At 35.8% G+C, this 12,593-nt stretch overlaps 2 non-coding genes across 2 annotated transcripts; one reads left to right on the forward strand and one right to left on the reverse strand.

Moving 5' to 3' along the window:
• Positions 1–10,502: 10,502 nt before the first annotated feature.
• TRNAN-AUU (transfer RNA asparagine (anticodon AUU)) lies at positions 10,503–10,574 on the reverse strand. Its single transcript has one exon. It is a non-coding gene; the product is annotated as a tRNA-Asn (tRNA).
• Positions 10,575–11,379: 805 nt separating this feature from the next.
• On the forward strand, positions 11,380–11,451 carry TRNAN-AUU (transfer RNA asparagine (anticodon AUU)). Its single transcript has one exon. It is a non-coding gene; the product is annotated as a tRNA-Asn (tRNA).
• The last annotated feature ends 1,142 nt before the right edge of the window (positions 11,452–12,593 follow it).

Raw genomic sequence — 12,593 nt, forward strand, 5'->3', positions numbered from 1 at the left:
TAATGATTAAAATGCAAAAATAATTATGTAAATGGTGACAGTAATATAGTAATTACACACAAAAACATCGTTATCATTGTAATTACTAACATTTAGTTTGATTTCAAATATTACATTAGCCCAAAATTGTAAATTATATATTTTTTTTATTTTATATTTAACAATTCCTTGCAGAAACGGGATAAGTCATGGTTCGATTAAACAACTTTAAAGAAAAGTGTTTGAGATATCAGATGTCTAACATGATGTATTCATAAACAAAGTAAGAAAAAATATTTATAACGATTACTCCAGCATTGGAAGAAGAAAACAGTTTTTATTGATTATCTCAAAAGTAAGATTTTGTGACTTATCCCCTTTCTGCAATGACCGATTCAATTTGGTATCTCAATCTGAGGATAATTATGTGAATCGCCTCTTTCCAAGAGGGCTTCAGTCCATTTTTTGGTGAAACGAGTTTTCCGTTGAAATTGGCAGTTTAGGGGCTGACGCATCATTTTACAACAACAGACGTCAGTCCAGTTGATATTTATGTGTGAAATGTAGCTGTAGCGATGTTGTTTCTTTACAAATGGAGATCAGTCCTGGACTGTGGCCCGTTTGTAAAAAAGAAATGTTGCCAATCATGATTATGCATGAGATTGGATTGATAATTATAATCGAAATATATCTAATGATTTGTAATGTAATGTTCTATCGGTAGTACTTTGACTGTTGTATCGTTGTTGAACACATTCCTGGTTCATATTGTAAGTAAAAATGGATAAGATAATGCTTCAAGAAAAAGGAAAGTGAATACTGTGAATTGCAAGAAGAACAGGAACTTTAGTAGGATTGAGAAAGTTTTCAAACAAGAAGATCCGAACACATGTAAATTTTCGTTTTGCAAAGGAATTTTACAATGTTACATTTGTTCGGATCAAATTTCTGCATATTTACAGAACAAAGCTAAAATTCTTTCAATCATTTCTTGTCATAATAAATTACATTGGTCTCTTAACCTGACTGAGTATATTCGAAATTTAATTAATGGCTTTCCAAAAACAAGCAATGGAATATTTCATATAAACAATTTTTATCTCGAAAAAAGAAGCAAAAACGAGCAAAATTGTATTAAAAGTTTTGTTTGAATTATCTCAAAGAATAATCCCTTGAAATTAATGACATTTACAGTTCACCTGTACACAGTGTGTTTCCGGGCTAGTGTTACAAACTTCCAGGGACGATGGGGAAGGGCACATGTATCAATTTGAGATAAGGAACCCTGATCCGGAAATGACTGAGTCGAAAGTTATCAGCAGAAATAGTTGTGTGGAAATGGAATTGTAATTTGGCACCACGTGCCCTCCTTCCCTTAACCTTTGGAACAGTCGTGGAAAGATTGTATGGGTCGGATGTCTCCTAAGTGGGTAGTTGGCCGGATACAATCTGTGAGGTTGTCTACTGTTCCCATTGGCTCATCCGTATTCGAAAATCATGTCTGCATATTCCACTCTCTTGTACTCCATTTCACTAGGACTGATCGACTGGACACTGCACCTTGTACACATACACTGCTATCTACAGACGTGGATATCATGGACCGACCATGTCCGTTACACATTACGCCACCTGAGATGTTGATACAGCGTTGTAAAATAACCCAAAAAAACATTACGCCATTTGTATTGCTTTAGGGTATTTTTCTTTCCACACACCTCAGACAGCGCACTGAATGGAATACTGTAAGTAGACAACGTAAACGTCAGATGAGTACAGCATGTGTATGATGTACAGATAAATACACATAAATAAGGTGTACAGAGAAATAAAATAATTTCACTTCCACACAACTATTTTTGCTTGTAGTCTCCCTCGGGAGCGCAGTTGGTATAGCCCTGGCCTTCTATGCTCGATGTTGCGGGTTCGATCCCGACCGAGGTCGATGGCATTTGTGTTTAAATGTGACAGTCTCATGTCAGCAGATTTACCGGCATGTAAAAGAACTCCTGCGGGACAAAAATTCTGGCACATTGGCGACGCTGATATAATCTCTGCAGTTGTGAGCGACGTTAAATAAACCATAATTAAAAAAGAAATTGCTTGTAACTTTCGAGTCAGTCATTTGCGGACCAGGGTTCCTTGTCTCAAATTGATACATGTGCCCTTTCCCATCATCCCTGAAAGTTTGTAACACCAGCCCGGAAACACTCTGTACATATTTTTTTTTTACTGTGGTTATGTATCGAGTTGTAAACATATTAAAAAATTACATTTTCTTTCCAAATGGGCGTAAGTCCAGGATTTTGGGAACTTATAACAAAAGCAGAAAATAATTTTTGATTGTAATTTCTATGTTATGTGGATACATTATTATCACATCTATGGCGTCACAATGCTAATAAAGTCATTTATTGAACTTGAGCAACATAGAACAGTTTTTTCAGCTTTTCTAAAATTTACCATTTTTGGACTATGGACCATCTCGAAAGGAGCGATTCGTTTACACAACTGGCTCGGAGTCATTTCATCCAGCACACAATTTAACAGAATTTATAGGGGACCGAATCCCATCTCTCTGTTTAAAAGCCGTCAGCACACATATCTCCTTCATTTATGAATATAAATATACTGTAGAAGGTAAACAACTATTTTGCTCACACTAGGTGTGAAGTCTAAACTGAATGCAAGTCAAATTAGAAATGGAGGAAACGTTGCATAGCACATCTGCCTGGACTGTGTTGAAAGATAGTAAAATTACTTAAACCAAAACCTCATCTTCATTTCAAGCGCCATATAATCATGCTGTATAAGGGGACGGAGGGAAATTTATAGGGCAATTAATAAAAACATTTCACACCCAGGCCTACAAGACCACCTTGTTTAAATTGTTCCCGGGAGGCAGGCAAGTTTAACTAATAATTTCTTGCGTTCTCGTCAGCCAGCGCGTAGCGTTCCTCGTATACAAATACTTCATTTGCCATCTCTTTCTCCGATAATAAGTAATAAGTATTAGTCTTCTCAAAATTATTTACCAATGTTATTACTATTAACACTCCTATTACTATTTTTACTATTAATACTATTAATTTTATAAAACAGATTATATTACCGATTGTTCTGTATGGTTGTGAAACTTGGACTCTCACTTTGAGAGGAACAGAGATTAAGGGTGTTGGAGAATAAGGTTCTTAGGAAAATATTTGGTGATGAGGGGGATGAAGTTAGAGGAGAATGGAGAAAGTTACACAACGCAGAACTGCACGCATTGTATTCTTCACCTGACATAATTATTAACATTAAATCCAGACGTTTGAGATGGGCAGGGCATGTAGCATGTATGGGCGAATCCAGAAATGCATATAGAGTGTTAGTTGGGAGACCGGAGGGAAAAAGACCTTTGGGGAAGCCGAAACGTAGAGGGAGGATAATATAAAAAGGGATTTGAGGAAGGTGGAATATGGTGATAGAGACTGGATTAAACTTGCACAGGATAGGATAGCGGGCTTATGTGAGGACGGCAATGAATCTGCGGGTTCCTTAAAAGCCATTTGTAAGTAAATAAGTTATTAATATTATTATTATTGTTAATATTATTAACAGGCTTAGGATCCAGGAGAATTTAGCAAACCAATGTACGCACAACTAGACTATAGAGTTCCTCGAAAATAGTAGAGTCTACTAAGTAGAATGTGAATGTAGAATATACTGCAAATATAAACAACGACATCAATGTGTTGCATTATATTCTACTGTTATTAGTATAATCTAGTGATGGTGAAAAATGAAGTAGGATATCACAAGTTTTCTTGTCCGTAGGCGACGTTAAAGGCTTTAGCGTTACAATGAACAACAGCTGTCAAAAGAAAATGTGGCCGTTCTCTAGAAACTATGTTTCCTTCGGTTATGTCCGCTACAATTCGGGGACAGGTGATGTTACATGTTGTTTAACCACGTTGCCTGATATCTATAGTTATAATCAAAGTGGTATGTGTATTACAGTTTAGCGTAATGGTAGCGTTTCGTTCTGATATTCGTTAGCTAGCTAGCTAGCGAGTACAAATTAAAATTATAAAACAAAAATGTTTCTAGCCACTACCTTCAGAGCCAGGCTCGTGTACGGTGTGGTCTTAGCCAATAATGTAGCATAAAATTTACAAGGACAGTTTACTAAATACAGAAAATAACATAATTCAAATCAATAAATAACACACAAGATCAAAAAAAAAAAGGAGAGAAAAAGAGAGAAAAAACACATTTAATATAAATTGACAATCAGACAGAAGCCAGTGATATTCAATAAAGACTTGAATATAGTCGACTGAAATAAAAGGTAAAATAATACAAGCATTTGTTGATATCATATATCATGAATAATTCCATAAATTCCTTTTTTAAAAGCTTCAATTTTAAAATATTTCAAATTTAGAAAATGGTTTGTAATTTTATTATAAAGCCTTGGGCCGAAACTAGCACCATGTTTAAGAGCTGCACTTGTATGAGATTTAGGCTCAATTAATGGGAAAGTAGACTTTCGTCTTCGAGTACTATTTCATGACGATTAGATTTTAGGTACTCAGAAGCAAAGTGATACAAGTGACATTTCTTTTTTTAAATTGAGTTAAGTGTATATTCTAAATCTTTAACGTCACTTCTGTTCAGAGAAAAAGTAATATAAGTGCAGTTCCAGTCAGTGCTGCTCCATGTTGGCCTTACTCTTATATTACAATGCATACAGAGTTTTGACTGAGAGGCAAACTAATACAAGTGCGTTGTTTACATAGTGTTATTGCGTTTTTTCTGTTTATGACTAATTCCTTTGCCACAATTGAGAGAGGTAACATGTTACATATTCGAAACATCTTCGTGGAAGGCCTGCACACATTGAGCTGGACAAACTATAAAATAAGGATAACTTTTGCTAAGTGGAGCAACTTGCAATAGCTAAAGAAATTCATCCCACCCATACACTACTCTTTATTTGATGACCTGAAACATGAAGGATGGGCCTATAACCCTAGCACTACTAAGCTTCGATCTGTCACGTGGATGGCTAAGGGGGGCAAAAATTGCCCGCGCTTTGTTTTGATTTTTTAATAGACTAAGAATTACTTTACTATGTTACTACACGATTTTCTATATCAGGTACATTAAAAAAAGACACACATATAAGTATTTATGAAAATAGTCTTATAAAAACATATATTTCTCACATAGGCTAATGCTTTGGATATTTAAACTTCAGACTTTTCTGTACTAAGTAATGAACAAAACATTATTTTAATATTTAGCCTACTACACAATTGTCTATATTAGGAACATGCTAAAAGACACACACAGTATATGAGTTTTTAAAAATAGTCTTATAAAAACGTATATTTCTCATATAGGCTAATGCTTTGACTTTTTAAACTTCAGGCTTTTCTGTACTAAGTAATCAAGAAAACTATTGTAGACCACAAATAACAAAACTAAAAATCAAAGTCACAAATTGCTCAATTGTCAATAGCTTTTTTTCACTCACTTTCACTTTCATTTTCACAATTGGTGCATATGATTGTTTTTGCAGAATGAGTGGAACAAACATATTTACAGCACCTGCAGCAAACTATAGACACTTTTGTCATTTTGTCTTTTTCCATTTTAGAGCTTTTTGTCTTCAAGCAGAGATGACATCTTCCCCGTGAATACGATGCATCAGAAGGAACAACTACACTAGTACTGGGAAGCGTTTTCCCTAGAACACTTTCTATTGCAGAGATGATAGGCTTTTGCAAACCTATAATATTCTTGGCTCTCTCTTCCACAACTGGCCTAACTAGTTGTTGGCCTAACTCTAGCATATAGAGCCTTCTTACATTATGCTTCTTCTTATTCCAGTCGGGGTTGTTTTTCATGAAAATTGTTCCACCATTGAGACATGCAATATCTATCAAGGTGAAAAATATAGATAGCGGCCACCTTCTAGTCCCCCGCTTCACAGAGTGATGTCGCGTAATTTGATCAATGCTGTCTATACCTCCTTTTGTTTCATTATAGTAGAGATTAACATCTGTTTTCTTTTTCTCTGTCGACTCATCCACTTTTCTATCATTATGTTGTGTGGATAGAAGTAGGAGATTCTTAGTGGGCTTGAGTCTGGTGATGTACGAAACCAAGGTAACTGGTGCCTTGCCTGTTTTCGGGTCTGTGAATAAGAATCTAGTGGAATATAGCTCTCGACCCTGCGTCTTCTTTAGCTCTTCCGGTATGTGCTTTCTGTTACTCTTCAATGTCCCCACCAAAGTCAGCTTGTCATCATTGTAAAGTTCCTCCGCTAGCTCGATGGATGTATAATAACGATCCGTTGTTACATTTCTTCCGGTTCCTTCCAGCGGCTTCACTAGGCGTCTAACAACTGCCTTTGCACTCCGTTCCTCTGCGGGTCGCTCGTCCTTTCCTGCATAGACCTCCATTTTCAGAATGTACCGGGTGTGTGCATCCGATAACATCCTAATCAATATGCCATATTTGCCTGGCTTGTCTTTCATAAAGACTTTAAATGGACATCTTCCTCGAAAGAGCGAGAGCATTTCGTCGATTGTTAGATGTGCACTAGGTATGTAGTATTTTACAAACAATTCGTCAATTTTATAGAAAACTTCACGAATGGGGCAAAACTTATCTTGCTTTCGTCTTTCAGTTCTTGTTTGCTTATCATCAAATCTAATCAAGGACAGAAGTTCTCCAAATCGAATACGACTCATTGTAGCTGTGTAGATGTTCTTGCCCAGTACTTTTCCCCATAAATCATCAATTGGCAGTTCACTGTCATTATTTGCACCCATGAGTATCAAAATACCAATGAAGGCATATAATTCTTCTGTGTTTGTAAGTTTTAGATTCCTAATACTAGCTTCTTCGTTAGTATGATGCACAATAATGTTCACTATTTCAGGAGGTATAAACTTTTTGAAAGATTCTGACGCATTAGAGGTCAAACCTTCATTTGTCAAACCTTCATGGAAACTCACTATATTCTGTACTGACCTGCGGACTTGCCTTGGAGGTGCAGTTGTATATTCCCTACCACTTCTTGCTATAACAGCGATGTTAGAAGTAGAAGCGTGCTGCTGATCAGGGGATGAACTTCGCGAACTTGAGTCACTTTCAATTTCTCTGTGATATTCAGTGTCACTGTCGTATGTCACAACATTATCATCTTCTTCTGGATCACTTGCATCATCTATATTATCTTAATTTACCATAGCTGTCACCTCTTTTTGTGTAAGAAAACTCCGAGACATTTTGACACTGATTATTACGAGACATTTCACACAACTAATTTCCAACTGTTCCAGTTTGAATAAGAAGACAGTTATTACTTTAAAAGCTACAATGACAACATAATTTGAATTAAATTTGTATATCCAGTGGTACCAACAATCAAACAATGTATATTAATCTGATTATTGATCAATATTTTCAGACAGAAAAATTGTCACACCCATGTCTAAGGGGGGGGGCAAAAATTGCCCGCACTATAAATGAAGATGGTAGGCATATTTAAATAAATCATAAAAATTATAAGTCCATGTTATTATATACTTGAGATATTAATCTACAACTACCTACAATCTTGTTTCTTCAGGTCAACAATTACATATTCTACACAAATAAAACAAATAGTGCGGGCAATTTTTGCCCCCCCCTTAGCAGTGCTAGGGATAATAAGGACTGCAGGACGTGGAAGAGAAAGGTCAAGGAATACTCGCGGTAGGAGTCCTACGATGCACCTCATGACAGAAACATAGATGTTGCAGTAGAGAGAGATGTGACTTCTTCAGATGAGGCTAGTGACGTAATGAACAGCGACTAAGGCTGAATTTAATTTAAAATTAAACATTTTCTCAACCTTCTTCTTTCGGAGAACTAAAAACATCAACTGTTGCCCTACAAATTGAATGTAATATTCAACCTATCAGACAATATGCATTAAGAAAGGATCTAAAAATACATTTGAAATTGCAAGTCTCATCTAGGTCTCAGATGTTCTTCAAACTGTCAGGTAATATCCTGTGTAATCTCTACAAAATAAAGAAAGAAGAAATACCAATATATATCACAGACACCACTCATGGAAATGGGTAATTCCAGAACATAGCATACAAATTCCAGGAGATCATTCCAAAAATGATTCTCCATACATTCTTAAGTTAGATGCCATGGAAATACTCTGCAGCATATATAACAATCATCTTCAAATTTATACAGATGGATCTCTAAGCCCCGATGATGGGATATTTCAAAATATCAAGAAAGTTACTTCATACCATGTTCATCCTCCTCCGTCTTGACACTGAATTGCTAGTTATTGATGCTACTCCTCAGTGTGTTATTCATATTTCTGAAAAATCTATTTGCATACTTACCGACTACAAGGAAGCTATATTTAATATAGTTAAATATGTACCAAACCTATACGTACATTGAATTATTCCAATTCAGAAGCAACTAAGTAAAGTAAAAAAAAACTCCAAAAGGAAATAACATTTCAATGGATACCTAGTCATTGTGGTATACCTGAAAACGACAAAGTCAATAACATTGCGAAATAGGCAACATATTTGCAACCAAGACCTCTTTAAGGGATATCTCTATCCAATCCCTTTGCTTCAGTAAAGTTTCATTTTATAAACTTATGGATCATCAATTGGTTATCTTCTGAAAAAGGAAACATTTTACAGTCCGTTCAAAAGAAACCAAATAACCTGGAAATATACAAAAAAATTTCCCAGACATGTTCAACATTTTTAACAAGAGCCAGAACAGGTCACATTGTCACACAATCACCTACACCGATTTCACCTTTCTGATACTCCTACTTGTCTGTGGTGTAATAATCATGATGATCTGGAACACATTCTTCTATACTGTCCATCCATAAACCACAATAGAAATAAATTAAAATCATCAATACCAATTGCAGAAGACACAGCTCTGCAGCATATATTGACTACTCTGGCTACTAGCAACAGGCATCTATAATGAACACCATTCAAAATACCCCTCACTTCTCATGAAAAATAGAAACTGAATAGACTATAGTGGACTTTATGTTATCACCAAACAGCTGGATACGTAAAGAAGATTGACTGAGTGATTCTTTCGGTTATACAGACACATTTTGTGTTATAATATGATAATCAGAAGCTCAAATGCTGTTAAGACAGGAATGCTTGAATGTTGTAAACAATATTTTTGTTCTTGCTTTAAATAATATACAAATACTAAAAACTGTTGCACTTATATTACTTCTCCACAAAAATATATTCGTGGAAAAATAATACGAGTGATTTTAGGACCCTATTTTACCTAAAATGATTTATAATAGATAATTTCTAATTAGAAGTTAAAAAATATAGGTACCGACATACACAACTGTAAATTTACAGCAACAGTTCTGTAACAGATTTTTTAATTTCCTTTTCAACTTCGAAGTCATTTATCTCTAAATTTGCTAAATGTCACTTGTATCACTTTGCTTCTGAGTTTTATTTCATTTCTGTGGTAGGAAGTTAGTAAACTATATTTATAAATTTCTTGAACATTTACTACTTTAAAATCTGTGTAAATTAAATTTGTTGGGTAATCCATAGTTTTGGTTAGACAAATTTTTATTAACTTTCTGTGTAATAAAATTAATGGATTAAGTACAGATGATGCTACTCCACCCCAATTTATTATACCACAATACATTATTGATTGTATTAAAGCTAAAAATATATGCATTTGTGCATAGACATTCTGTTGAGATCACAAAACAGAGAATTAAATTTTGAGTGTCCAGAATGTGAAAGTGATTGAGTTCTGATGTAATTTGAAACGTATTATGTTATTCATAGGGTAAAGACCATTTTCCCAGTGACTTACAGTTATCTTTATTGTATTAAATAAAATATACTTTTATTCAGTAGTTCGTGCCATTGAAAAGTTTATCAAATCTGTTTTCTTCTAAAGTTTGGAAATTCGGAGCTCTCCTTATTTGGAACCCTCTGTTCCTAATAAGGGCAATTATCCCTTTGTTGAATTATCGACATTTTAGTAACAAATAATACAATTTAACAGTAAAGCCACATGTTTTTCTTTGCCTCGTGAATAAATTTCTAATTGTGTTAAATTTGAAAAAAAGATTAATTGAGAAAGAACCAATTTCCAGTTAAGCAAACCTTAGCATGGCCTTATTTGGCGCACTTACTTCACAAAATGTTCAGCAGGATGAAAGATTTACTACTCTGTGTGACATAATGTTACATTTTAATTTTTTATTTTTTAAGATATTTAGTTCAATTGACTGAAACTGACGTTTTCTGGAATCTGAACTGCTTAACTGATAATAGTTATAATATTATTTCCCCATTAATTGCCTTAGAAAGAATCTGTTTTGTAAAGTAGATTAAATATGAACTAATTGTTCAGAAATTTCTGTATACGATCTAATAACGATGTTAATCTTACAATGAATAATTTCGAGGGAAAAATTGTTCCGGGGCCGGGTATCGAACCCGGGACCTTTGGTTAAATGTACCAATGCTCTCCCACTGAGCCACCCGGGAACTCCACCCGACACCGATCCAATCTCTTTCCTCTATATCCACAGACCCCAAAGTGGGCCGACAACCGTCAAGCAACCAACATCCGAGCGCACACCAACTCTGTGTGACCCCAAATTGTGGCCTTCTGCCACGCATAGTGACGTGCATTATGCAAATCAAGCTTTCAGGAACAACTCCCTGTAAAGCCAATTTGAACAATTTCGAGGGAAAAATTGTTCTGGGGCAGGGTATCGAACCCGGCACCTTTGGTTGAACGTACTAAAGCTCTCCCACTGAGCTACCCGGGAACTCTACCCGATACTGATCCAATTTTTCCTCGAAACTACTCAAATCAACCTTACAGGGAGCTACTCCTGAAAGCCCAATTCGCACAATACACGTCACTGCACGCAACAGAAAACCACAATTCAAAGTCACACAGAGCCAGTGTGCACTCAAACGTTGGTTGCCTGACGGTTGCCAGCCCACCCCGAAGTCCGTGGCTATAGAGGAAAAATTGGATCGGTGTCGGGTAGAGTTCCCGGGCAGCTCAGTGGGAGAGCGTTGGTACGTTCAACCAAAGGTCCCGGGTTCGATACCCTGCCCCAGAACAATTTTTCCCTCGAAATTGTTCAAATTGGCTTTACAGGGAGTTGTTCCTGAAAGCTTGATTTGCATAATGCACGTCACTGTGCGTGGCAGAAGGCCACAATTTGGGGTCACACAGAGTTGGTGTGCGCTCGGATGTTGGTTGCTTGACGGTTGTCGGCCCACTTTGGGGTCTGTGGATATAGAGGAAAGAGATTGGATCGGTGTCGGGTGGAGTTCCCGGGTGGCTCAGTGGGAGAGCATTGGTACATTTAACCAAAGGTCCCGGGTTCGATACCCGGCCCCGGAACAATTTTTCCCTCGAAATTATTCAAATTAACTTTACAGGGAGTTATTCCTGAAAGCTTAATTTGCTTAATCTTACAATGTTTCCCAAGCAGTGGTTTTTCAGTGCATACACTATATTTATAACTTTCCTTGTTTCTACGATGTCAGCTAAGAGATCATTTTCAAAACCTAAATTAATAAAAGAATTTTAAGAATGCAATGGGGGCAAGTGAGAATTATTTTATTTGGCTCCCCTTTTAATAAATGAACAAGAGGATGGAAATAATAAATGTACAGGTATTCATAAAAGGTTTTGTATGTGCGAAATCAAGGAGAGCATTTAATTAACTGTGTGGCATCAGGAACTGCAACTTTGTTGCTGACCTAAGGATAATAAAATTGTTACTAGATAATTACTTTATTTTTTATTTACCCAGCTTAACTTCTGTTTTCATTCACAGTAATATTAGACTACATCACTAGTTAAACGAAAAAAAAAAAAAAAATTGGCCTCATATAACTAACAAAATTAAAACAGAGAGCTCAGGATGTTAGTTTCCTGGGAACCTACGAGTGTAATTTGTAGACCAGGCAATTATCTGGAGGCAGCGAAATACGAAGATGGCTTACAAACCGCCCCGGGCAGCTACAGTTTCTCTGAAGATATAGTGTTGCCACTGCCATGGTAGCTTAAGGCTTTGCAACCTAACGATTCAGTGATGCAGATGAAATATTGTTTCGAGATGTCTGCATCACAAGTTAGACCTATTGCACAGTTTATTACATTCCTAGAAATCTTCAGTTAAGTGGATGTTGCGACAGGTTTGGGCCATGCGTCAAAAAACAATATTCTTTAAACCCTAAATGACGCACATAATTGGGTTTAAATTCGTCACAAACCATTTAAATTAATTAATTAATTTATATATTTATTTGTTATTTATTTTGTTATGTATTTTGTTATTTATTTATTCATTTATTCTTCTGGTGTAGTTAAGGCCATGAGGCCTTCTCTTCCACACCACCAGAAATACAAATACAATAATATAAATAAAAAGAAAAATCACACTATAAACAAAGTAAAGCCACAAAAATATACACAGGTTGCAGATACAAAAACTTTAGATGAGTGATTATGTATCGTAATTAATTATATCCTACCTA

This window comes from Periplaneta americana, chromosome 10, assembly GCF_040183065.1.
Source record: "Periplaneta americana isolate PAMFEO1 chromosome 10, P.americana_PAMFEO1_priV1, whole genome shotgun sequence".
Taxonomy (NCBI): domain Eukaryota; kingdom Metazoa; phylum Arthropoda; class Insecta; order Blattodea; family Blattidae; genus Periplaneta; species Periplaneta americana.